This window comes from Etheostoma cragini, chromosome 16, assembly GCF_013103735.1.
Source record: "Etheostoma cragini isolate CJK2018 chromosome 16, CSU_Ecrag_1.0, whole genome shotgun sequence".
Classification (NCBI taxonomy): domain Eukaryota; kingdom Metazoa; phylum Chordata; class Actinopteri; order Perciformes; family Percidae; genus Etheostoma; species Etheostoma cragini.
This window is the reverse complement of record NC_048422.1, coordinates 1,167,655-1,180,580: the sequence shown is the minus strand read 5'-3', so window position 1 is coordinate 1,180,580 and position 12,926 is coordinate 1,167,655. Positions and strand designations below refer to the sequence as shown.

The following is a 12,926-nucleotide window of genomic DNA, read 5'->3' as shown; positions in this document are numbered from 1 at the left end:
AATCAGCAGTCTGCAGTGATTAGTGAGGATTCTCTTCGACCAATCAGCAGTCTGCAGTGATTAGTGAGGATTCTCTCCAACCAATCAGCAGTCTGCAGTGATTAGTGCCGATTCTCTCCAACCAATCAGCAGCCTACAGCGATTTGTGCCGATTCTCTCCGACCAATCAGCAGTGTGCAGCGATTAGTAACGATTGTCTCCGACCAATCAGCAGTCTGCAGGTTTTCACGTCACCTTTTGGCATCGCCTCAGCTCTCTTTGAACTTGGACTGAGGTAGTACTACATAAAGTACATGTTAGCAAGTACTAGGTTTTTTTTTTTTTCTTAATGGAAAAGCAAAAAAGAAGAGTAGAGTAGAGTCTAAAGAACTAAAGAACAAACAACCCATATTGTGGTATGGTTTGGTCGGAGGAATGAGATCCTTATATAAAGTACACATATCAGATTTTCTTTTTCCACCTGACGTTGAATCGCACAGTGACGGCAGCATCTGCAGATTGTTCCTATTGTTTCTTTTCTTTTCTTTCTGATGTTTATGAATGCAATCTGTAATAAACCAGCGCCGTCAAAGTGCGACTGAGTGTTTCCACTGTCACCCAGGCATCACAGGCCCTCAGTCCTCTTCCATTAGCAGCTGGTAAACACACTGCTTTCTTCTGCTGAGAAAAATCCATTTCAATATTCCTCTCTTGTACTGAGAAGTAAATAAATTACAAGTTAAATAATTGCTGCAATCACTTGAGTTATTCATATTTGGCGGATTAATTTGAGTTACATAAAGACTTTGCCATGGCTCTTTTATCATTTTTCTGTAAAGACCCACATTAAATTTGTACGGAGGAGGATTAAAGACAAAATTGCACAAAAAAAATAAAAATGCAGTGACTCAAAGGATATTTCTCAGAACATTTAGAGTTTATTTCTGTCCTCTAAATTGTAATTTTCTTCTTTGGACAAAGACATTACTTAGACTTAGGTCTTCAATAAACAGAATTTCAAATGCTGTGTTTATGTCAGACCTTTAATTGATTCACTGACATTTTGTCATCATTTTCACATTAACTGACATTTTAATCAGGAGACATGCAAAGATTTATGTGTGCTACATATGGAAAATATGAAATGTACAAAGTCTTTGGTGATTAGATTCCATTGTATAGAATATATGTTTTAAAGGGCTAGGGAAACCCAGGCTTGTTCACCAGATGGACACTGGTGGTGGTGAAGGAGCACAAAGACCGGATTGAAGGAGACCCAGGGTGCTGTGGGTGAAGATGACTGGAGAGGGGGGAGGAGGAGGGGGAGGAAGAGGGTCGCACTGAGAACTGACCACCAGGGAGAAGAGACCAGATTAAACCCTCATGTTGTCCTTGGGTCAAGTTGACCTGTTGTCCTACATCCATGTTTTTTTTTAATTCCCCAAACATGATTGATTCCACACAACGCTGTTTGCCAAGTACTAATCTCTACTTTCATTAATTTTGGGGCATCTTATTGAATTTCATAGCATTTGAAAAAATTGGTTTTGAAATAGTATTGATTAAAGTTGACATTATCATCAACATCCATTCCTTTAATTTTAGTCTAAGAAATTCCTAAATCCTGCTTTTCTAACTCAAACATTAGGTATAATTTCCTACAAATGAGGTCTATTGACCATAAATTCCAAAAATAACTGCAAAACTAAAGTTAATAAGTTAGTGTTACGTGACAAACATTGAAAAAAAAGCTGAAAAAGGGGCCACAAACGTGAAGGTAAAAAACATCAATAGAAAGCATCAATAAAAGTGCTGAATTTCTACTTTGACGGGAATACCACACAAGGGTTAAAGCAGGGACGTCCTGCTGTGATTGGCTCGTGGGAATGCGTAGAAACAGCTGACCAGTTTAGGAGAGATGTGATAAAGTTATTGAAGTTCCACTGAGCATCATTTGATTTTTTGAATGTCGCCTACAGCATACTAAATATAGATACTTACTGGAAGAAGAGATGTAGACACAAAGGACACCATGTCAAATGTATGCAACAAAGAAAGCTGTCTACTTTTTCTTGACTCAAACAAAAATAACATCCCAAAAAATAAGTTTTTGCCAAAGCACTTCCTCAAATTTTCACCATCCTGTTTTAGTAGCCTAAACCAAACCACATGCAGGGCGCGGGACACCCCCCCTAGTCTCTGGTGTCAAAGTGTCCTGCTTTCCGCTGTACAACCGGCATCCAGGGAACACATGCCGTCTGGATTACGTTGGTTTATAAAGACGTTTGAGCGGGACCTTAGTTGGGTTTTATCCCAGGGAACACTAGCCTGACGTGGTTATACTCAGACCCTGGTCAGGATGGGAGTCTATGGGATTATGAGAATATGGGGCGTGGTTCAATCAAACAAGGACAGTAAATGCCTCTGCACCAATCAGAGCAACTGAGTACATGACTTGTGTCGAATCCCGTAGGAAGATCGGCAAAATGCCTTGGTCCAAGTTCTCTGTTCCTCTTTTAATGGCACATCTCAACATCTTAGTTTTTTTAGATGATCTTTTTCCACCTTTATTTGATAGGAACGCAAAGTGAGAAAGTGGAGAGAAAAGGGAAAGAAATGCAGGAAATGGTCACAGATCAGACTCCAACCATGGACCTCTGCATCGAGGTATCAACCTCTCAGAATACGTGCGCCTGCTCTACCCACTGGCCACCCCAGCCACAGCCATCTTTGCTGTGTACGAATTGAATCCAAGCGCTCTTTGTTGACGTGGTAGATTACAGCACTGTTGATCATCTGTCCGTCATCGTAGATAGCCCCTCCTGACAATCTGATTGGTCCCAACAGCTGGGCGGGGCTAAGTTCGGCTGCTATCCAGGCTAAGTGAACAACAGCTTGGTTAGGTAAACTGGAGGTGTGGAAGTTGCCAAACACGAAGATCACGAACATCTTTCCATACTAGAAAAGGATCACAAACTGTACAGGAACAATAATAATGAGAACAATAACTCATGTTCGTATACAGTCATAATAATCCTCTTCAGATTTACTAAAAGACATGTTGAAACTTGCAGCTACTTGCAAGGAGCCGGTCTCCAGCCGGTTGTCCACCAATGAGACGAGACAAAGCGTTGTACCATCTCCATAGCAACGAGTCTTTGTACTTCCGTCCTTCCTTCCGACTTCCAGGCATGTAAGTGTAAGTGAGATGCTTGCTACAGTTCCAAAAACGGTTGCATGACAGATGCAAACATTGCAATCATTTTCCAAGAAATGTAATTCCTGGGAGAACCGACTGGGATTCTAATTCAATTTTCCCAATTTTCAATCGAAGCTTACAATGCTTTTTCCTTATTCTTTAACCCTTATGTTGTCCTTGGGTCAAATTTGACCCGTTTTGAGTTGATTTAGGGTCAAAGCCCACAGAAGGTTTTAGTAACCTATCTGCTCTGCAGACCAGTGGTTATGGTCATGTGACATTCTACAAGCCCCTTTCTGCTAGTTTTTAAAGAGGTCACATCATTGTTGGAATCCATTGTGTGTTCGATACAGATTGCTAAGTCATGTACTTGCCTTTCTGTCGTTCTCTTCTAATCTAACAGTCCGTTTGACTTTCTTTCACTTTCGCCTCTTTATTCTTGCCCTGGTTTTCCTCCTGCTCGTAACGCTATCGCCATCTCCTCAGGGAAAAGTAAATGTTTACCTCTCCCCCAAGGAAGCCGTCCATTACCCTGTCTTTCCTTCTTCAACGCTTTGTCTGAAACTCCAGTGTGAACCTTCCCAGCTGGCCTTGCACGCAGCCCCGTAAGCTCCAGGACTGTTAGAAGAAGAACAGCGTGGTATAAAAGATTTGGCTGTGGTGAAAAATAAACAAATTAAGGTGAAACCGGGGTTAGGAGAGGATGGGTGTGAGGAAGATGCACGATGACAGGCTGACTTGGAGCCAGAAAGACGTGGGAGGTCTGGATTATTCCTGTCCATTCTGCTCTTGTGTGTGGCACCTGGTTGAACTCTTTCTGTATACATGACCTCTGCAGACACAAATACACAAACTCACACTGGCGCACACAAACCTCAGAGCGCTTGCAAGCCCCCCCCCCCCACACACACACACCTTGTGTGTTTTTATTTCTCTCCATTAGTGTTTTCCCACTGTTGTTTCCCTGCGTGTAGGTAAGTAATATCTGTGACCCGTGGAGCCTGCCCTGCTCAGTCTTTCAAACAGAGGGCTGCTGACACTGGAATGCTAGCTATGTCTGGGGGGGGGAAGGTGCTCACCAGAGTGGTGATGTGGTGACGAGCCCCTTTTTTGGAGCCTTTAGAGATGTACATGTGTATGTCTTTGTCCTAATGGGATAGTGTCATGTCTCATTTTTGCTCTACTATCAAGGGCCCCCAAGTGCCTTTTGTCCTTACTCATGCCTTCGCCCCCTTTGAGGCATGAGGTATTGGGATCATGTTCTTTCACCTATCACTGTCAATAGCTGCTAGCTCCAGGAGAGACCTATCTCCAGCAGCTCAGCATCCACTGTCCTTATGTTGCCCAACGTGATGGGCTGATGGACTTTAACTATCCCATGTGCCCCTGGGGATGAGGTGTCTTTTCTTGTCAGCCTCTGGTCAACCATAGCACGCTCTCTGACCAGCCCAAGTGTCCCTCTGGTCCAGCCAAGTGCATTTGTAGACAACCAAGACTCCCCTCTAGTCAGCCCAAGTGGCCATCTGGTTGTTCAAAGTTCTCCAACAGTTGGCCAACATTTCTCTCTGGTCAACCAAAATCCTCATGTGGTTGACTATAATGCCCCCAAGTGCCTTTTGGTTAGCTCAAATGCCCTCCGACCAACCCGAGTGCCCCTGTGTTCAACCAAAACTACCCTAAGTGATCATCTGGCCAGCCCATTTTTGTCAGCCCACCCCTCTGGTTGATCAACATTTCCCCTCAAATGCCCCTCTGATGAGCCCAAGTTGTCTCTATACCAGCCCCTGTACCACTGGATCCCCGGCCGCTGGATCAATGTTGCACTAGACCAGCAGTAGTTAACTTGCTAACCCAACAGATGAGTATAATACTCTACCTAAGTGCAGGGTAACATTAATTACAATTCTGGGTTGTTTCAACTACATATTTTTAATGTAGTGTTGCGAATGCTGGGTAAAATAAACCCATACGCCAGATTAATTTCTATTTAAGAAAATAAATTGCAATAGACTGCCTACAGCTATAAGACTGTTGCACTACAAACCTAGAAAAGAACACATTCTAGATTTAAGCATATATTATGCAATAAAGTATTAGATGACATTATTAATGTCAACAATATAGTGGAACTGGTGCAGTTCATACCACTCAGGTAGGAAAATATTCAGAGCAATTACAAATGAACTGGCTTAACATTTAGCAGGCCAACAGTCTCCTATTAAGAGCTCTTAGCTCTCCTTGCAAGTAGGTATTTCATTTTGAATAAACTTTACCAATTTAGACTCCCCTTCCTGGCATTTCATATGTTACAGTCTGAAAAATCTACAAAATACCCCAAATTCCATTTAAACAACCCATAATGGGTAAACTATTTGCTAACTCAGGAGTTAGGTAGATGAAATAACCCAGCAGTTTTTAATGTGTATGGCTAAGGTTATCTCAAACCTTCACCCTCTTAGGGTCCACCCATGGCCCAGATATGTCCAAATCCTGGTTATTGAATCTGTGCATATATTCATATCTCTTGAGATATGATATATCTGATATATCATATATCTCTCTTCATATAGTTCATGTGGAAGTGATTGCTGCAGACCCAGGATCGGATCTCTGTGACCTCGATCGAGAGCTAGGAAGAGTCCCAGCTGTGGGTGTCTGTCCCAAAGACTAAATGAGAGGGTGCTGTCAGAATCGAAGCCAAATCGGCCTCGGGGAGTCACACGCTGTGGAGTTCAAGGTCACCATTGATCACCATTGCCCTTTCAATCAAGCTGCTCACTCTCATTCCCATAACGCAATTTGCTCAGCCTGAAATTAACTTATTGTTAAAACCATTGAAGCAATGATTAGATTTGGGAAGAGGAATAAAGAGAAAATTGCTAAAGAAATGTACATTGATTATTTTGTAGCCAGTGCCATAGAAAACATCCCTTACAGTGTGTGGACCTGTAAACAAAAGCAGAAATCAGCTTGGCTGGAAACTAGCCCTTGAAGTAGCTCTTTATGTTAATTTCTATCAAAGTGATTAATTATACACACAGCACTTAAACCTCTTAGTTTTTCAAATGAAAAGGTCCTGGAAGTGAGTTTAGCCGGCTTTTATTCATTAGCCTTTGATCTGAGGCATTTCGAGCTGAAGTGGGGACTTGGTCATCACTGGAAATCGGGACCTGTGGATCAGACGGGCAAAACCAAATGTCTCCGAGCATGGTTACATTGATCATAGCCAATGATCGAAAGAACTCATCATGCCTGCGTCTACTGGGTGGGAAGGGGGTCATGTGCTGGAGGGTTATGATTGCACCCTGACGGGGTCATGGTGGGGCAGAATACATTGTCTGGCTCTGCTTCCGACAGATATCCGATCCCCCTCTGGGAAGATATGTGTGAAAACAAAAGACACTTCAAGAAAGCTGGTGGTCTTTTTGAAAATACATGACTGTCGCAGTCAGCCTCAAGAATAGCCCCTCCCCAAGTTCCAAATGGAAACATTTGATAATTTGAAGCACAATTTCAGGGTGTGCAGTGGGAAACTGGGATCCAAAGTGTTGACGCGAGTAGGTGATACCAAAAGGTGATACTGCCCTGAATGGAGATCTTTGAAATCCTCATTTGCACGTTTGCATGTAAACTGAGACAAAGCCGAGGAACTGATTCGTTGCTGTTGTTATTTTCAGGATTCTGATTGGCTGATTGGAACGTGGGCTTGAGCTTATCATTACACTGCCACCTACTGGTTTGGCGTGCTTTTGCCGGCATGTACACAAGGGTACGTGTAAATGAACACTTTGCGGGGGACTGCTCACTGCACCTTTTAACAACAACGTTACGCTAACTCAAGGCTAACATTTATTAAGCTAACGTGGCTTGGTGTCTTTTATGCCCCCCCCCGAATTTTTATGATGCAATTTCCATGTCTGTTTAGGCCAATGGCTGTGAAATGCCTATCCATAGGGCGATAAGAGCAAAACCCTGAAGCCACGTTCCAAAATCTGGTGAGGAGTCTTCCCAGAAGAACGGAGGCTGTTTTCGAAGCAGAATAATGTTCAGAATGCCATGTTCAACAATCACATATGGCCGTCATGTTCACACGTTCACACACATTTGGCCATGTGGTGTAAAATGCAACCCTAAAGCAGTGATGACTGCTGTTCCTCAAGAGAAACACAATCTGAAACAGGAGCTGCAGAATGGCCTCTGGAGCCAGGGGCTGGGCTAGAAGTGCCCCCCCCAACCCCCCCTCCCGTCCCCCCAAAAAATAATTGCCCCCCCAATCCATTGGGCTAGAGTGCTGTCATGCTGACAATTGTGATTTTCATTGGTTAGGAGTACTGGCACTTGTTCCCAGCCCTTGTCACATGATCAATTAATGTTTCCATGACGACCATGAACATTCTAATTCCATGGAACCAGGACTGAAGTTGTTTTGTGGCAAATGTATGTTTTGGGTATACATTTAGATTAAAATGAAAACGAGTGAAATAAACAATGAACGGGATGTTTAAGTCCCTCTATTTCTAAGCAGATTTTCTGTTCCTTTTCCAATTAAAATGCCCCCCCTCACCGCCCACACCCCCGACTGATTATTGGTCCCTCCTGTGCCACCCAACTTCACATATCAAACAGAAGCCGACCAATAAGGATCCAGTTTTTCCTGAACTTCAGCTAGCAGTAAAATGTGCACACACTGCATTTTTGCCTCAAAAGAAACTACTTTTATTTTATCCTCATGTAGTTTTTCCATTCACAAATAAATCACTGTAAGAATAGTGAGATAGTGTTGTTGTGTTGTAGTGTTGTTGTGCACTGCGCCTCTGAGTGCTGAATGCTAGTAAATGAAAAATCAAAGTGCTAGCAGATTGTATTTTTCTCCGAGGATTTCATTGAATTACAACTAGACCTGACAAATGTGGCTTGAGAGAGGATGCAATCAAATCCAACAAGCCCCAGATAAGAGTTGTCAGCCCCTACTCTTTCTCATTCATTCATTGTATAGCTGTTGCTTTCAAAGCGTGGCTCAGGGCCAAGAATTCCTGAACGGCATCCTACGAGCAACCAAATTATCATGAAATTGTCAGACAGCCAACAGGAACCAGCTGCCGGGCGTAGCACCGGTGGCCTTTCAGCGACTGGTGGGATGCGTGGTAGCGGCGGTGTGTGGACGCCACAGACGATGTCACCCCAAAGATCAGCTGCAAGCAGTCATCAACATATACTGACATTTTCCTGCTCCGGGGGAAAATAAACAGGTGTCTGGCAGCTGGTTTGATGAGATGTAACCACAAAAACAGCCTCATACTGCTAAACTGCAATTTCACCAATATGCAGAGCGGCATACAGATATGCAACATACATGACAAGAAGTATTTACCTGTACCTTACACCTGATGGTGCCCATGAATGAAAATGTTGTCGTCATGTCCTTAATTTGCAGCTCATGGATGGAACTCTCACAATTCTCAACATGAACACATGTTGTGTGTTCGCAACACCTGTGTGCGTCACCATCAGCCCCCACACCAAAATCAAACAAAAACTTTAGTAATTTCTTTTGTGCTGTTTCCAAGTGGAAGTGGAAGCCTCATTTCAGGACCAAACTTTTGATATAACGGCATATTTAAACATCCCCTAACAGAGCTAAATCTAAAATATCACTCCTCCACGTCGGGCACTCGCGCATAACTTGTAGATTTTATTACTCCGCAGCTACTTCCCAACTCTCTGCTTCTCCTAATTAGCAGACGGCCTGCAGAGAAGTGCGGGGCTGAGGTGACTCTGCATTGCCTCTGGCTGGTAATGATGGATCACAGGCGTCTGCGCCAGCCCAGCAGAGCGGCACAGCCGGGACTCAGTGGGGAGAGAGCAGCGAAAATATCTGCATCTCAGCCGCCGACTCCACCTCGTAGGGCGTCCAGAAGTCTCTGTTAACATCTTCTCAAAGAGGGTTTTTAAAAAACAATCACAAAAGCAGTACGAGGTGAAAACACATGCAATGCCGAATTGTATTGTTTCCCATACAAATCCTTCTGATTGGTCTTGAATCCAATGATTAAAGCTTGTTGAAAATGGGTGATTTAACAAATTGTAGCAGCACCAACCTCCAAAAGAGCGCTGAATACACAAAGAATGTACTTTTTTAAAACTCAAAGTCATACCTCCAAATACTCTGAGCCTCTTTAAGACAAAAGCAGATGATTCCATCTTACTGTAGGCCTGGGAAGTACCATTCAAGTCAGATCAATTGACAAAAGCTGAGCTTCTTAGAACAAAAAATGAAACACAATTACCTGAGTATGGCATAAAAAAAGATATATAAGGAGGACAGCACATACTTTTTACTAACTGGGAAACTTCCAAAGGACACAAAACATTTGTTGTGTCTCCACAGTCAACCGTTGGAAAAAAATCAACATGAAAGAGCAACCACCTGTGCAAAGATATGATTCAATTAGGTGTGATTGGGAAAACAACTAAAGTAGAAGGGGGGGGTGGGGACAATTGAAGGTAACTGTTGTGTTTGCATTAGAGGGGGACAATTTTTCGGGACTCCCGCGGGGAATCATGTGACCTGCGGTACTGTTGCAGTAATACATCGCCATCTTTGGTTCGTCTGAATTCCTGATACGATTGGTTTGGTTTGCCGCTTTTACGAGAAGCCTGACAAGATGGATTTTTTTGTGTTATGTGTGATCCCGGATTTACCCTGCAGAGATCTGAGGACCAGGTAACCACAGTCCTCAGAAATCCACCAGAGGTTAGAATTCCAACACAAAGAAATCAGAAGGTAACGGAGAAGCAAAATAAGTTACATCCAGTGGAATTTCCAATGGTCCCGGAGCAATCCTGTACCACTGAACATTCGGATATGGACTAATTTTTAACTACCTGCTGTTTTCCAGCAGAGCCTTCCTTATGTATTTATTTTTGAGAGGTTGTAAAGCTCTTTATTTTCATGCATTTTTATGCATTACTCAATAAAGGTCATACATACCAGAGGAGGGGAGGGGGGCTCTCCTGGCAGCAAATCACATTTAATTTTCAGCTATTGCTCAAGGACACTTCAAAAGTGAGTGACACATAGACTGCTGGAAAGATGAAACGTGTGATTTCCAAGTCACAGGATGCCCTCAGTATCATGCCATCAGATCACCCTGCTGTCAAGAACAGAAACCTTGGCCTCATTCATCGCCTGTACTTCCCTATACGGTGTCTCAGTCCTCACCGTCCTCCTTCAAGACAGATTTAGCCTCTAACGGTGATGTATTTGTTTAGTTAATCTCCTTTATAATCCCGAAAGCCCTCGTTGGTGAATTGTGAGCAAGGTTTATGGGGCAAATCTGCCAGTGGCTGCTTGGAGTGGAAACAGGGGACAGAAGACAGAAGAGAGGTCTCTTGACTTAAATCATTACAGTTTTTGTCTTTCATGTTTGAAGTGAATGAATCCAGGCAAAGGTTAAAGACATCATCCCCCCTTTGGGCCCGAGAAAGCAAGTCATCGTTGAAACAATTGAAACAGTTTTCTGTTCCCACAGAAATGGACACTTGACATTTACCTGACAGCAGAAATATATCCAAAGTGAGTCAATTCCTGTCAGTGCCTGGTTTGTGTCACACAATGCGTGCGGCTGACGTGATTCATAGAATGGTTGAATGGGAGCTGGCAGCGATTGCTCAAGGTAATCAACGTTCTACAGCGTTGAGGTGTCTGGTTATTGTAACCTTGTCATGACAAAAAACAATAGACTCCCATAATGGACTGAAGTGAGCTGGGTCAGAGAGAACTGAACTCTAGTCTATCACATCTACGAAGGAACATTGGGTGAAAAACATCGCAGCAGCAGAATGATCAAATTGCTGTCCTTCCAGCAGGGCCTGCAATTGACTTTTTTGGACTGACAGCCATTTTTTTTGCCTCATAAAGATGAAAAACAGGAATCACATGAACAGCAGTCGCGTCCTCACCAACCGTCAGTGCCTTGACCACAGCGGTCTCCTCTGGAAGTCTTTGGTAGTTCACAACTTATCGTGTGTAAGTGGCGTTCTGATGACTCCTGGTCCTTAATTGCTTCTAATTTTAAGTTTTTTGTCTTGATTATGACAGGATTTGACTTTGCTTTCTCTGAGTCAGTGACTGCAGTACATTTGTTCCATGCTGATGTCATGACACAGCCCCTCGCCAACCTTGCCATTGCCGGCGATGGTCCACTTTTTTTACTTTTCGTGATGTGCCTCCACATTGTAGCTAAAATCCAACGAAATGAAGGACTTGTTTGAAATTTAAAAGAACAGTTGCAAAAGTGTTGCCAGTGTTACCCACCAATTGCCCGCCTTTGGCGTGTGGTCGGGTGTTAATTTCAGGCCCTGGCTCCATCTTAAGGCCTCTTCACACCTGAAAGTCCCGACCAAGGTCTGGACCAATGTTCGTGTTTTCATATTTTATTGCTCATTTGACCAAATTTGATTGCCACATGTTGGCTGAAAAAGGGAGTTGTACATGTACCAGAATGTATTGTGTGTGATCTGCAGCTCTTATGGCTAAAACTAATTGAACTCACTTCAAAGATGTTGAAGCTACGGCCGGCTGAGCAGTTGAGACGCAGAGAACATTGGGAAAGATCTGCAGGCGTTTTCCACACCATATCCCTTATTCCTCATTCAGAGAAAGAGAGATATGGTTGAACATCGCTGAATTGTCCCCGAAATGTAATTGAGCTGCGACTTTGTGATACTGTCCTCACCAGAGAAAAACAAATCTAACAAGTAATGGGTTGGGATGAGTTTTATTGGCTTTTGGTGTACATCCACTTCTAAAACTTTACATTTAGGAAAAATGCAAACTACCCCGACTGAAGTTCACGTCTTTCAACTCAGAATAATTATGATATTTCTGCAAACATTAAGGCCAGTTCTGAACGATAGTTTGTCTTTTGGAGTCTATTACTGCAGCCGAACAATAAACCCTGCTGCGCTAGCGGAGCCATTAGCTTTGTATTGCCTCTGCCTCTTATTGCCACTTTATGAACATGACTTGTATTTCATCTGCCAATTTGGTCAATGAATAAAATTACAATATCCAGTTTGTTTGCCTCACTGTGATGGAACTCGGCTGTTCTGATCGGCGTCAGTCCCATTTAACATTGGGGCTTCATCACAGTGTGTGTGCATGGATATGGATGTGGTCATGAATATAAACATTTATGTTTTTCGCATAATAATAAGACTGTCACATTGTCCCGGGGCCGTGGAGTGTTCACAGATCTCTCTGTTATCGCAGCTGATGGTGACACTGAAGCTCACCCTGCCCCCATCCACTGGCAGGTCAAAGTGGGGGTTCAGTGCCTTGCTTAACGGCATTGTGGCAGTGTGGATTCTCGCGGGGGGCTTTAAATACAGAAGCAGGACACCTAGTTGTGTATTATTGCTTCCATATGAGTATGTAACATTCAGGGGTGGATGCGTAGGCTTTTCACTTGACCCAAAGTTGTTCTGCCCCCCCACCCCGTCCCAAAGCTGTTGTTTTTGCCTCAAGGAGCTAGGATAGAGGAGGGATCTCTGAGGAGCTGTGAGCGAGGATCAATGTCGGAGTCTTAAGATCGGTCTTGGTCTTAAGACAACTTTTTGGAGGTCTCGATCTTGTCTGAAAGGTTATGAGGGTTATGGCTAAATTGCCTCTGCATTGTCTAATTTTACGGTATGTGTTAAGATCATTACTGAGATGGATGTACTAGCGCCCTGCTATGACATGAAC

General features: G+C 43.3%; 1 protein-coding gene across 1 annotated transcript in view; it reads right to left on the bottom strand.

Moving 5' to 3' along the window:
- The window catches only part of LOC117959283 (ephrin-A5b-like), a 107,135-nt gene extending 97,851 nt beyond the window's left edge, over positions 1–9,284 (bottom strand). Inside the window, exon 1 of the mRNA XM_034896331.1 lies at positions 9,273–9,284. The gene's annotated coding sequence lies outside the window, so the exon portion shown is untranslated. The remainder of the gene's footprint in view (positions 1–9,272) is intronic.
- Between the last annotated feature and the right edge of the window lie 3,642 nt (positions 9,285–12,926).